This window comes from Cryptomeria japonica, chromosome 4 (genome assembly GCF_030272615.1).
Source record: "Cryptomeria japonica chromosome 4, Sugi_1.0, whole genome shotgun sequence".
NCBI classification, from domain to species: Eukaryota; Viridiplantae; Streptophyta; class Pinopsida; order Cupressales; family Cupressaceae; genus Cryptomeria; species Cryptomeria japonica.
In genome coordinates, this window is record NC_081408.1 from 581,496,432 (window position 1) to 581,509,221 (window position 12,790).

The following is a 12,790-nucleotide window of genomic DNA, read 5'->3' on the forward strand; positions in this document are numbered from 1 at the left end:
CAAAATTTTGTCTCAATGAGAAACAATGGATCATAGGGATTGGGTTCCTTCTTATTTGAAATTTTGGATCTTCTAAAGATGTTCTTGATAATCTTAGTCATCAATTTTGCTTCTTTCTATCTCTATTTTTGTTAACCCTTATTCAAATTTAAATAGAGCATCCAAGTATGAATCTAATTTCTTTGTTATCTAATTCTCATATGTATGTACATCCACAATCATGGGATCCAAGATTGTTCTAATCTCTTCTTTAAATTCTACCTTTGACCTCAATTGTTTCCTCCCCTCACTATCCTTCTTATCCTTGTCAAATAGTGGAAGCATGTTGCATGTGATAAGGCTTCTTATCCTCCCCTCACTATCCTTCTTAAACTTGGAGAGCTTTGCTTTGATCATCTTAGTGTATAACCTATGAAAAAAAAAATCTAAATCAAAGCATCTAGCTTTGTCCTCATGTAACCAATTAACTCATGTTTATACTTAGGTACATGCTTCTCAAGACAAACCTCTAAATCATCTATAAAACTTTTTAAATGGGAGATGGAGTAGGCAATATAATTTTGCCACCCTATATGAGACTAATGGAAATTCATGAGATCCCGATGCTCATCCTATTACAACTTCAACATGGTCAAGGATAGAACTAAATCTAGACTCTTGAAGAGTCTCAACAAGTTTTGTTATAGCCTTGATCTCTGCTCTCTTGACATCCTTGTAGAGTTGGTCAGATTATTGTTTCATCCTTGAATTTTCCACTCTTGCAACTACTAGGTCATTTCTTAGACCTAATGCCTCCTCACAAGTCTAATGTCCTAGAGTAGGTAAGTATTAAGAGGGTCCTAAATATAATTGCCCTTTAAGTTTCTTAACCATATCTTTAAGGATCATGTTTTCTTCTTCAACTCTTACAGACACATTATGTGCAAATTTTGCAACATTGACTGTCATATCTGTGGCATTTGTGGCCAATGTGTTTGATACTCTCTTCAAGAGAAATTATCCATATAATTCATCTTGGTGTTAGACAATAGAGGGTTTTGAGTAGCTGGATATAAACACCAAATAACTAGTATGTCTAGCTTATCATCAAAAGAGGAGCTAAATAATAAACTTCTGGCCTGCTCAGGATCTAGATTTTCTATATCAATATCCTACCTCCTTAAGAAATCAAATGAAATGGCTAAGGAATTATCCCAACCCTCTAAGATTAATTTCCCACTCCTCTTAACAATCTACCTTCCCATTTATGGAGTCATCTTCTCCAATTGTTCATTAGCATACTTCAGGATTTCATCTTTCAATCTCAACTTTTCCCCCTCATTAAGGGCATCAAGCTATATACCCCTTTCTTTCTAAATATGATCTACAATAGACTTTAGTAAAAACTACTTGAAATCTCTGGTTTGGATGAAATTTTCATTGCTCATGAATTCCTCATAAGTAGTGAGCCTTACATCCTCTATAATATCTCCTCCAAACCTAAAATCACTAAGGGCCCTTTCAGAATAAGGGTCTTCAATTTTCACTATTGACCCTACGTCAAATCTATCAAGTGGCAATGGTTCCTCAACTTAAATATTAAATCCCTCATAGGATTCAAATGGGATGTCTTGGTTTGGAGACAAGGCGTGTAGAGGTGTAACGACCCTTAGGCTCTCAAGGACAATGAATGGTTGTGGCCTTGAAAATGAAGGAGTTGGCATGGGTCTCTTAGAGGATGAAGTAATTAATTACCTTGGAAGGGGAAGAGAAACCTCAGAGGGAGGTTGTGGAGTTGAGGGAGAAATTAAAGGAGATTCCTCAAAACCTAGTGGGAGTGGTGTTGTGCCAATAGGAGAGCTAATGGAGGAGGGTGACTCAAACCCTACATCAATGATAGGTGAGATAGGTCATGAAGATTGCAATGGCGCTCTTGGTTGCTCATCAGGTAAGGGAATCTTATCCACATACCTATAAGAATTGAAGATAGACCTCATTTTTACCTTGGGTATCAAAATTTGTTCCTAATGAGGAACATATGAACTGTCACCTCTCTTTTTTAGGTCCTCATTATATATTTTTTTATACCATCTTTCCTTTTTCTTAAGAACCTCTTGATAGTCTAAGTCATTTCTAATTAAATCCATTTCCTCATTCCATTCATGATTAAGGAATTTACCCTTTTTAAGCCCTCTTATGAACCATTCAGAATAATTAAACCTATATTTTTCTAGAGGGAGACCATACTTACCAAGCACAAAGTTCAGGATGTCAAATGCTTTTCTGTTGGTAAAGTGGAAACCTCCTACTTGAAATTGAAAGGGTAGAAAAGACCCCTTATAAGCTCCTCCAATGACAAACTTCTCAGCTTCATAAAACTGATGCATAATCTCTAAAAAGGTAACCCTATCTGGCACAGTGACTGGAAGGTGCCTAGGTGTAACAAAGATACCAAAAACCCTAAAAAATGTATGCTCCTTGAAGTAGAACCAAGACCCCCAATTATGGTCTATTCCTTTTTCCTGGTCTAGGTCCTTTGGCCTAGGGAATTTCTATGCCCTTTTCACTTAATCCCCATGACACACCCCCTTATAATAATGCCATCATGTTTCTAACAAAATGGTTTTCAAATACAATATAATTGGATTGCCTACAATGCATGTCCCATAAGTATGTCCATTCTTGGACAAGAAGGTATTCACCTTCTACCATAGGCTTATCCATAAGGTCCTTGTACTAGACCTTAAGACCATTAAACAACAAAATTTGCATCGGGATTCAATAGTTTCCAAAGTGCAGAGAGGGACCTTCCCTGAATTGACAAATTGCATTATATAATTTGTTTGCAAGCAGGATTGCATAATCAAAAGTCTTATGATGATCTTGGCTTTGAATATCCATACATAAGACCAACATCTAGTCAGGGATGAATGGCTCTACATATAAACCAAAAACTTGGCACAAGGCGTAATATATGTCCTTGAAGTAGCCAACAAAGAAGTCCACGGAGTAAGGGAAAGGTCCCTTGGAGTCAAAGCCTTCTCATCCCTTGTTAAATGCTTTGGCCTAAAGGCCAAAATTTTGCTCCTATAGATCCTGTCATGAGATTTGAATTCCCTAGCCAATCCATCAATATCCTATGGCCAATTATTTCTCTCATCTAGCATAAAAGCATATTCAATTGTCTTCTTGTTCACTATATGTAGCCTTCCACCATCATGGGCTATTATCTCTCTCATTCCTTCCTTATATCTCCCGACTATAGCTCTAATAAGCTTAATGTTGACAAAGACATTGGGAAAGAACCAATATTCCCAAATTTATCCCAAATATTCCTAATTGGGATAATTTCTTTCTTCTTGTTATAACGCCCTCTCCACAAATTGAACCCCCATGGCTCAATAATAGGGTCTCTATGCCCTACATTATGATCAATTAGGAAATCCTCCAGCCTTGTGCCAACCTTTGCTCTCTTATGAATGTCTATAGACCCAGGGAGCTGAGCAATAACCTCATCACTAAACTTCCTCTTAGATTGGGAAGCAAAAGCTTTGACCATGTTAAAACCTTGAGGTTAGGGTTTTTGCAAAGAAAAACCTACTGCGCTAGGGTTCATGAGTTCTATATCAATTCCACCATATAGATGGTATAGCAATCTTAATTGCAACATAAAGAGTTAAGAAATAATAATTAAAAGCATCAAATGTGAGAATTGAAGTCTTGCAATTACTTTTTTTGGTTGATCGCAAAACAATGTGCAAATCTCAACCTACAATTCTTTATCAAGTGTGTGCAACTTAGGGCCCATTACTTCCTTGCTTGTGACCTTGCAGAGTTAGCTCTATCGAGTTACTTCATTTAGTTGTCACAAATGTGTGATGAATTTATACTATTGATCTATTTGGATAAATCTTCCTTTATGTGCTTAGATTGACAAGGCATTCATGGGGTCCATTGGTGCACTGCCCAAGTCACTTATATGTGGCTTGATATCATTTGTCCAACTAGGATGAGGTGGTGAAGATGTGGGTCACCTAACAACGTTTGCGTTGTGAGGCTTCAGAGTTAAGGTCGTCATGCCAAGGACTGCAAGCCCGTTGACAAGTTAACCACGAAGATCAAAGTTGGTTTGAGTGTACAAGTTCATCTAATCATGCAACAACCCAATGATTTAAGTCATAGATTAGAACAAAGATGCATGATCACCAAAACAACTTTGAACATCTAATCATGCAACAACCCAATGATCTAAGTCATAGATTAGAACAAAGATGCATGATCACCAAAACAACTTTGAACTTTTGACTGCATCCTTGCGGAAATAGGCAGACACACAAGTTCACACTGTTAGCACAATCACGCTAGATTACGAGTTGTCGATACTACAAGATCTACAATAAAAATATGTTAGTCCTTAAAAAGGAAGAGGGGAATAGGCTTGGATAAATCTGAAGAGCTAACATGCAAGGCCAGTTGACATGATGACATGAAATACTTAAATGATAAATTAAACAACTGGGAACTTGCAACAAGTGGTCAACTGAAAATTATAAAAAAAGGATGACCATTCGTCGGGTTTAGGGTTTAAGGTTTTAACCATTGCTTGGGATAGTAAACCCTAAGAGACCTCATGATAGTAAACAATGGGAGACAAAAATGAAAACTCTTGATAGGAGGTGTGACTTTATCAACCGAGGTTACATTACTCCATGTATGAGCCTATAAGCATATTGTAGTTTTGAGGCTGGTATGCATGAGGTTCCAAGGGGCAATACAACCCTATGTGCATATGTATAGTATGATAATTGCCTAACCTAGGTTGGGTAATGTAGTGTCCTAAATTGTACTCACTCATAATTTTGACTGCATTTGGGTCCTCACCTTAGCGTTTGTGCTCCTAGGCCTAATGAGGACATGATTCTACTCATATCATGAAATTTAACTTCATATTGACCCCATGCATCATTTAAATCCTTTGTCCTGGCCCCAAAATTGGGTAGGACCAGGGCGTGGTGCCTTTGTCCTCCTAATTAGGATTGGAATTTGGGCCCCTTAACCATTTCAAAAATTGGGTGGGAAATCTAGCCCCATGTCAGCTCATGTCTAAAAATTAATATGTTTTTCGACTCACAAGTATAAAAGGAGGCTTCCCCTCCCATTTGATAATCTGACAATCATATTGGTCAATCAGTTCAAGCAATTGAACATTTAGAATTAAGTGAATAAGCAATCAATATTCCTTCTAGCATCAGAGCATCAATGAGGCTAAGATTCAAGCATTGGAGTTGACATTCATTTTCCATGTTATTGAAGACTTCATGAAACCCTAATTTCGTATGGAGATAAACAAAACTTCACAAAGAGGTATATCGTTTGTGTTTTCAGTCACTATTCAACATCTCCCTCAAAAGGAGAACATTTCCATTACTACAATTCAATTATATTTCATTTCTATTTTGTGGTTAATTCCAAAACTAGGGTTTGACTTAGGCAAATCCTTATTCCCAACCTATTTCCTTTGTTTTTTTGTACAAAAAATAGGTACGAAGCTACGATCTACATAATAAGCATTATTTACAGTGACGAATCGAGCCCCCATTGGAGTGAGAAAAGTTCAAAGGACTAGGGTGAGCACCACCACGGTCCTGACATTTTAAGATCTCTTTCGAGGAGCAGGTTTGAATCTGCTTACTTTGCTCAGATCCAGGTTTTGTGGCTCAATCCCACAACTGTAGCTTACTATTCCACTTTAATTTCCAACACTTTTACCCTAATTTTAGCAATTCAACTTACAAAAGAGGGTTTATCAATTCATATCATCAAAACCCCTAATCCAATCAGAATTCTCAATCCTAATCCTTGTTGGTTTATGAGTAGATCTATGGATTGGAACCCTCTTTTGAATGTGATGGTCTTTAGTCATAAATTAGTGGTTTCTTCCTTCTATGGTGGAAACCCTAATTTTTCACCATCACAGGTAAGATGGAGTATTGTTGGCACGTTATGGATGATATTGATATCATTATTTGGAGACCATACTTAGGCTATAAGGATTGGGAGGATGATGTTGTAGAGCTCCCATTTTTCTTTTAAACATGATACTTGATGGGTTGCCTTTAGTATATTATAGAGAGGCACCTGTTGGATTGTGTGTTTAGATAGTTGGAAAGCATATGGGGTTAACCATGAGGATCAACAAATTTTACTGACTTTCTGGGAGATGCCATCATGGGGATCCACATTGTCATATGACGTTACTTTAGTAGAGCTCTAAGATCTTTGCCTTGTACCATGGGACATGTGGCAAGAAATTGCAAATGCGGGTATGACACCCAATTTTAAGGCATAGTTTGTAGCTCATCCTTTTCCTCAACTTATTGGTTAGGAGAGCTACATGCATTCATAGGGGATGATGATGATGAGTCACAACCTAGGAGGTGGCGGAGGAGGAGAGACCAAGAAGAGGGAGGGGGACAAGATGCAAGAGGGGATGGATAAATAATGGCTCCTTAGGTGGGATTGCCGCATAGGCCACCACAAGGATGAGGGGGAGTGCCTCAGGCTAGAGAACAAGGGGTTTAGATTTGCAACTAGTCAGTGCATAGGTATAGGGATAAGATCAACCTATGTCATAGGCAAAGGGAGGAGGATATGGATAGGGAGATGGTAAGGTGGTGCAGTTTTAGGCCAAAGATGCTTAGATATGAGATTTGTAGGTGGTCATAGCATCGAAGGATGTAGAGTTAGCCTTGAGCGACACAAAGATAGCCTCCCCATAGATACAAATCTAGGATGTGGCGGTTGAGAGGGACACTGTCATTGAGCGGTATGGAAGAGTTTAGGCCATTATAACATAGGCCAAGGCATCACAACAAAGAGATACAACCGAGACTATGGATTTTATCTTTAGGGTAGGTCATGAGACTCTTTACTAGAGGTAGCTATATGAGGTAGTGGTCCTACCTAGTTAGAGATTAGGGAGCTACCATCAAAGCTTGCATGGGAGACCATGAAGAGCTAGGGAAGAGAGGGGAGGGATCATGGGACCACCACCATCACCATGGACAGGAGGGGCGAGACCATCAAAATCTCAATAAACTTTGAGACCATTTGGTTCAAAGGGAGGGAATACATCGTAGATCGTTCCACTCCCTATGTATTAGTTTTTGTATGATATATATATATATACTTTGGGTGATTTTAGGGCTCCCAGTAGCCACTACGAGATTATGACATCATTGTATTATGACACATTATTTTTTTATTATATATGAGATGACCTAATTCCTAGTCGACGACTATATGCATGCATCTTTTTATGCAATGTTTCTATGTATATGATCATATGTGATGGTTATGATATGCAATTATTCTTATGATTATGATCCTAGATGAAATGTACGGATGCACGTTATGGTTATGATCTATACGATGTTTCTATATGATGGTTATGATGCATAATTCCTAAATTTATGCATGTTCTATCATTGATTTTTTTATGATCTATGGATGTATGTATGCATGGATCTATGATGATTTCTTATGATGTACTATGCTATGCATTGGATATTATGCATATAATAGATTATTATGAGCTAACCTTTTGTGGATGCAAGATGGGATATTACATGATATTCTTATATGATATGCAATCCTAACATGTGGTGATGCAAGATGGATTGCTAATATGATTGATTGGCCATAAAAGAAGTGGGATGGATAGATAGAAAGTATAAGATGATGGGCTCTTGTGCAAATCTAAGTGTTATATCATCATTGTCCTTATTATAAAAAATGGACGCAACCATCTAGATATGAGTTAGACCTAGATAGTCCACATGCCATTTGTGAGGAGAGAAAAAACTTATAGACAAGGAATATCTTTTTTCACACTAGACTCATGCATCCTCGATGATCTTAGACAATCATGTCTTTGGACAAGTCATAATGTTACTAAAGAAAATTCTACAAGAAGCAATCATGTGATCATGCCCCATCCTACCTATTCTAGTCGATAGGCATCCTTCGGTAACATAGCAAACATGTCACAAAAGATCAAATCAAAAGAGAAACAAAGACCTAAACAAAACAACCACTTAATTCCTCTTGCCATATTTCTTTCTTGTCATAGTTTGATTGAATCCTTTTAAAGGGTAGATAATATTTTAGATTTGGTCACATAATAGGATTGTCATTGCAACTAAGTCCTAGTTTTGATTGAAATGATAATTTGGTTTACGCCCAATGCTGCATAGATTATCTAATCATGTCTCAATCCACAAAAATGGATGCTTTATTGTAGAGAAGGATGGAAATTTTATTGTGGAAGGGTGATACAAGTGAAATTTTATTACCAATTGTGGGTGTGTAGGAGAGTAGATAGAGAAACTCCTCATAACATGTGGAGCCAAGGACCCAATTCCAACAATAGGTTAAGGAGATACCCCCATTTAGGTATAGGACTTATTTATTGTGGGTGAATCAAGGCGACAAAAGTTTTATTATGGATGACTAGGATGGACCTCAAATGATAAACCAATAACAAGCCATGATAAACCAGATATAAAACACATACATAATACTAACCAACCACTTTTATTTGCTACAAATAATTCAATCCATTATCAATTTAAGACATATAACTTTCCCAATATCCCATAAAAAGTACCCCCACTTCTTCTATTAGTTGAAGTTTTGAAAAATTACTTCAAAAAAATCATTATTATAATGATAACAAATTTTCTCTTTGAACAATAAACCTTTTTGACTTGGAATAACAAAAATATTTAATATAATAAAAATGTGAAGTTTAGAAATTTGTTTCAAAAATTGTAAGAAATATCAATATAAAGATTTCATACATAGCACTTTTTGTCTTTTTATTGCCACCACCACTATTATTATATAAATATTGTTCCAAGATATTCCAACACTTGCATAATAAAGCTACAATGTAATACCATAGATTTAAATAATAAAATATAATTAGAATTGATAAAAAAAAATTATATTAAAATAGTTCAAAAACATATACATCATATCCATTCCAAGGATGTATTCAGTCTAGTGTCATGCAGTCACTATCTAGACTATCATTACGTGTAATTCCAAAATGGCCATAGCCCTGTGTCAGATTGCTTAGCTTTACATCATATACAATATAGAAGAAGTTTTATACAACAAAATTGCCTCCTGTTTCAGTATACATATAGCCCAAATTACTAGTTAGCAAGCACCAACAACATTCTCCCGATTCATAGGAGAAGGACCATCTGCATCTTCAATCTTGAGTCTCTGCATATACTGTACCAATGTATTAATTTCCTTTGGGTGTAACACATCCATGTGATTCTTGAAATATTGAACAGACTGGATATCCGCCTTGCAAATATGAAGAACACCCTCCTGGACTAGGATCATGAACCTATCTTTTGAGATCTCCAGAACAACAGAAACCTGAGACATAACGTAAAAGTTTGTGAGTTTAATATTAAACCCAATAAGCCTCGTCCTCTTGTTTTGAAATACTTCTCCATTTATTTCTTTCCAGAGAAACCAAAGGATTTCACAAGATAAGACAGACCAAAATCAGTTCAAACTAAGATCAAAGGATTCCACAAAGCCAGCAAGGATTTCACTCCAAGAAGAACCAAGCCGACAGTTCCAGACAATGGGAGAACCAAGGAAAATGGACCACACACCTCGAGCAAACTCACATTGAAAAAATAAGTGTTCAAAAGTCTCCTGAACATTGCACACTCCACACCTAATAGGTCCAGGACCCACAACAGATAGAAAAGAATCTACTACTGACTTTTTAAGAAGTAAAATCCATCTAAAACAAGACTTCTTAGGATCAATGGGGGAATGCCAAAAAAAAATAAAAATAAAATTACCACCTGGACTTAGGCCAGTCGAGACCCCAACACTGATTGACTCGGGTGAAGATAGAGTAATAATCTTTCAACATCATGTAGATCTGCTTAGTAGATATGTCCAAAAAAGGAGAGCCATCCAACCATTTTAGTTGTTTCAAAAAGGAAACAGTATCCAAAACCTTGCTAGGACAAAAACAACCAGTATCTTTAACAATAAGAGAATATGTTTTCTTCTCTGAAAGAGGAATCCCATATTTAGAACTAAGCTCGGCCCAAGACCCTAGCCGATTGTCAAATAGTCATTTGTAATTAGAGAAATACCTTTATCATTCCAAATTTTAGAAGAGCACCTTTGAGTCAAAGCAAGAGGTTTATTATTTAAACTCACCCCCCACCAGATAGATTTGTCCATAATAACATATGAAGGAGAATTACCTATAGCACCCTTAGAAGGAAGTAAACTCCTTACCTGTGACCATGCCTTCCATAGTGAAGCAAATACGCTAGAAACAAACACCTTCATATTAAAGTCCCCCAAAACAGTATCACATAAAGGGATAATCTTCCATTTTTTGCCTTTTTTAATAACACCTTTCAATATTATTTTTGATCAACACCTTCCATGGTTCATTACCATTCAGAGCTTTGACAATCCATTTATAAGCTAGAGCAATGCCATGGGCCTTGAGGTCTTTGATACCCAATCCACCCATGCTCCTTGGTCTACAACACCAATCCCAATTCACACAGTGTCTCTTGTTATGACCCATCCCATCAGACCATAAAAAGTCCCTCATGATCTTCTCAAGCTTGTTAGTTTGATAATTAGCAAACAACCATGCAGAGGCACAATAAATGTGATAAGAGGAAAGAACCTTTTGCACAATTTGCACTCTTCGAGCCAAGGAGAGAAGATGAGTCTGCCATTTTAAGTGCTTCCTCTCAATTTTAGAATATAACCAAAGCCACATATCTTGAATAGAAGGATTAATACCAAAAGGAATAGTAAGATATCTAACAATAGAATTCTGTCCGACCCACTACCAACCTTTGCAAGTAACCCAACTTGGAGGAACATTAGACCAACCAAGAATTGTAGATTTGTGAGGAGCTACCTTTGCACCATAAGCCAAACAAAAAAACTGCAACCTATTCATAGCATTATCAAAGTTTTCCTCATTCAAAACCAAAAATAAAGTAGTATCATCAACGAATTGGGCATTGATCAAATCCTTAGAATTAGGTAGGGTTAGACCTCTGATAGGAGGACTGAGGGCAAGAGCTCTCGGAATGTAGAAAAGTGCATCAAGAACAATGAAAAACAAGGCTGGGACAATGGGACAACCTTGCCTGATAGACCTCTTAAGGGGAATAGGTTCTGAAAGTTCACCATTAACCTCAATGACTACAGAAGAGTCCTTAAAGAGAATATCAATCCATCTGTAGAAATATGAGGGAAATCCAAAAGCTTGCAACATCCCTCTAATGAAGGGCCACTCAATTCTGTCATATGCTTTCTCACAGTCCAGAAGAATCATTGCAACATTCAACGTGTCATCTTTAGCCCAATGCATGGCCTCCCAACCAATAACCAAATTTTCCAGGATATATCTACCTTTAATGAATCCAAACTGAGTGACAGAAATGAAGTTGTTTAATAACCCAACAATCCTCCTTGCTAAGACTTTTGCAACAATCTTGTAAGAGATATTTAGTAAGGTAAAAGGCCTCCAATTTTTAACCAAAGTCTTATCCCCACCCCTAGGTAGCAGTTTAATGACGCCTCTATTGATGTTTTCTCCAAGTGATCCCTGTTTAAACACATCTTCATACAGGGCAAACAATTCCAAGCATATCCATTCTGAGTGTAGCTTATAGAATTCGACAGGTAACCCATCCATCCCTGGGGACTTACCATTGGCTAGTGAACTGATAGCAACTTTAATCTCCTCAAGTGAGATCTTTTGGCCTAGAACATTGACCTCCTCACAAGAAAATTTCTTAGGGATTAACAGTAAGCATTTCTCAAGAGCCTCTTGGTTCATAACACCATGTTCAGAAGAAAATAGGCCATTGTAGAAATTGAAGAAGGCCTCCTTAATGGACACCGAATCATTGGTGAGAGTGTTATTGACTTGAATATCTTCAATAAGTTCCCTTTTATTCTTGGCTCTAATAAGATTGAAGAAGTAATTGGTTCCCTTGTCACCACCTTTAAGCCAATTCATTTGAGCTTTGACCTTCTGCCCTTGGATCTTGAATTGTTGTAACTTCCGTAAGTACTTTTTGACCCAAGAAAGCTCCCCCTCTAAAACCAAGTCATGCCCCTTACTCTGAAGCTCCTTCTCAATACCATTGAGCCTATTCTGTAAGTAGGACTCCTCCCTAGACCTATCCATAACATACTTCTTACCAATGATCTGAAACATTTTCCTTCAAGTAACAATGAGAGCCTCCCATTTCTCCCTAGGTCTGAGATCGGGATTACAAAGCTTGGCCAAATGGGAAACCATCTTAATGGCATTCCCAAAATCCTCATCCTTAAGTAAAGAAACATTAATCTTGAAGCCATTCTCCCTCTTAGGCCGAATGGCAGAAGAGGGATCAAGATCCAGATTTATAGTGACATAGATGGGGGAATGATCTGAAATACTAGCAGGAGAAACACAATAGGGGCATGACCCCCCTGTGAGGAAAAGGAAAAAAGAGAAGCATCTGTATAGCATATATCCAATCTACAATAAAGTCTCTAGCTACCACTTTGATTATTACACCATGTGAACCAAATATCAGAAAAGGAGCCCTTTTTCCTCTCCAAAGGATCTGCCAGATTAAATCTCCTCTTGAACTTGGCCTAGAAGAAATATTCATTACCCTTCCAACAATTCTTATTGCCACCAATTTTATCTTCACCCTGCTCAATCATGTTAAAA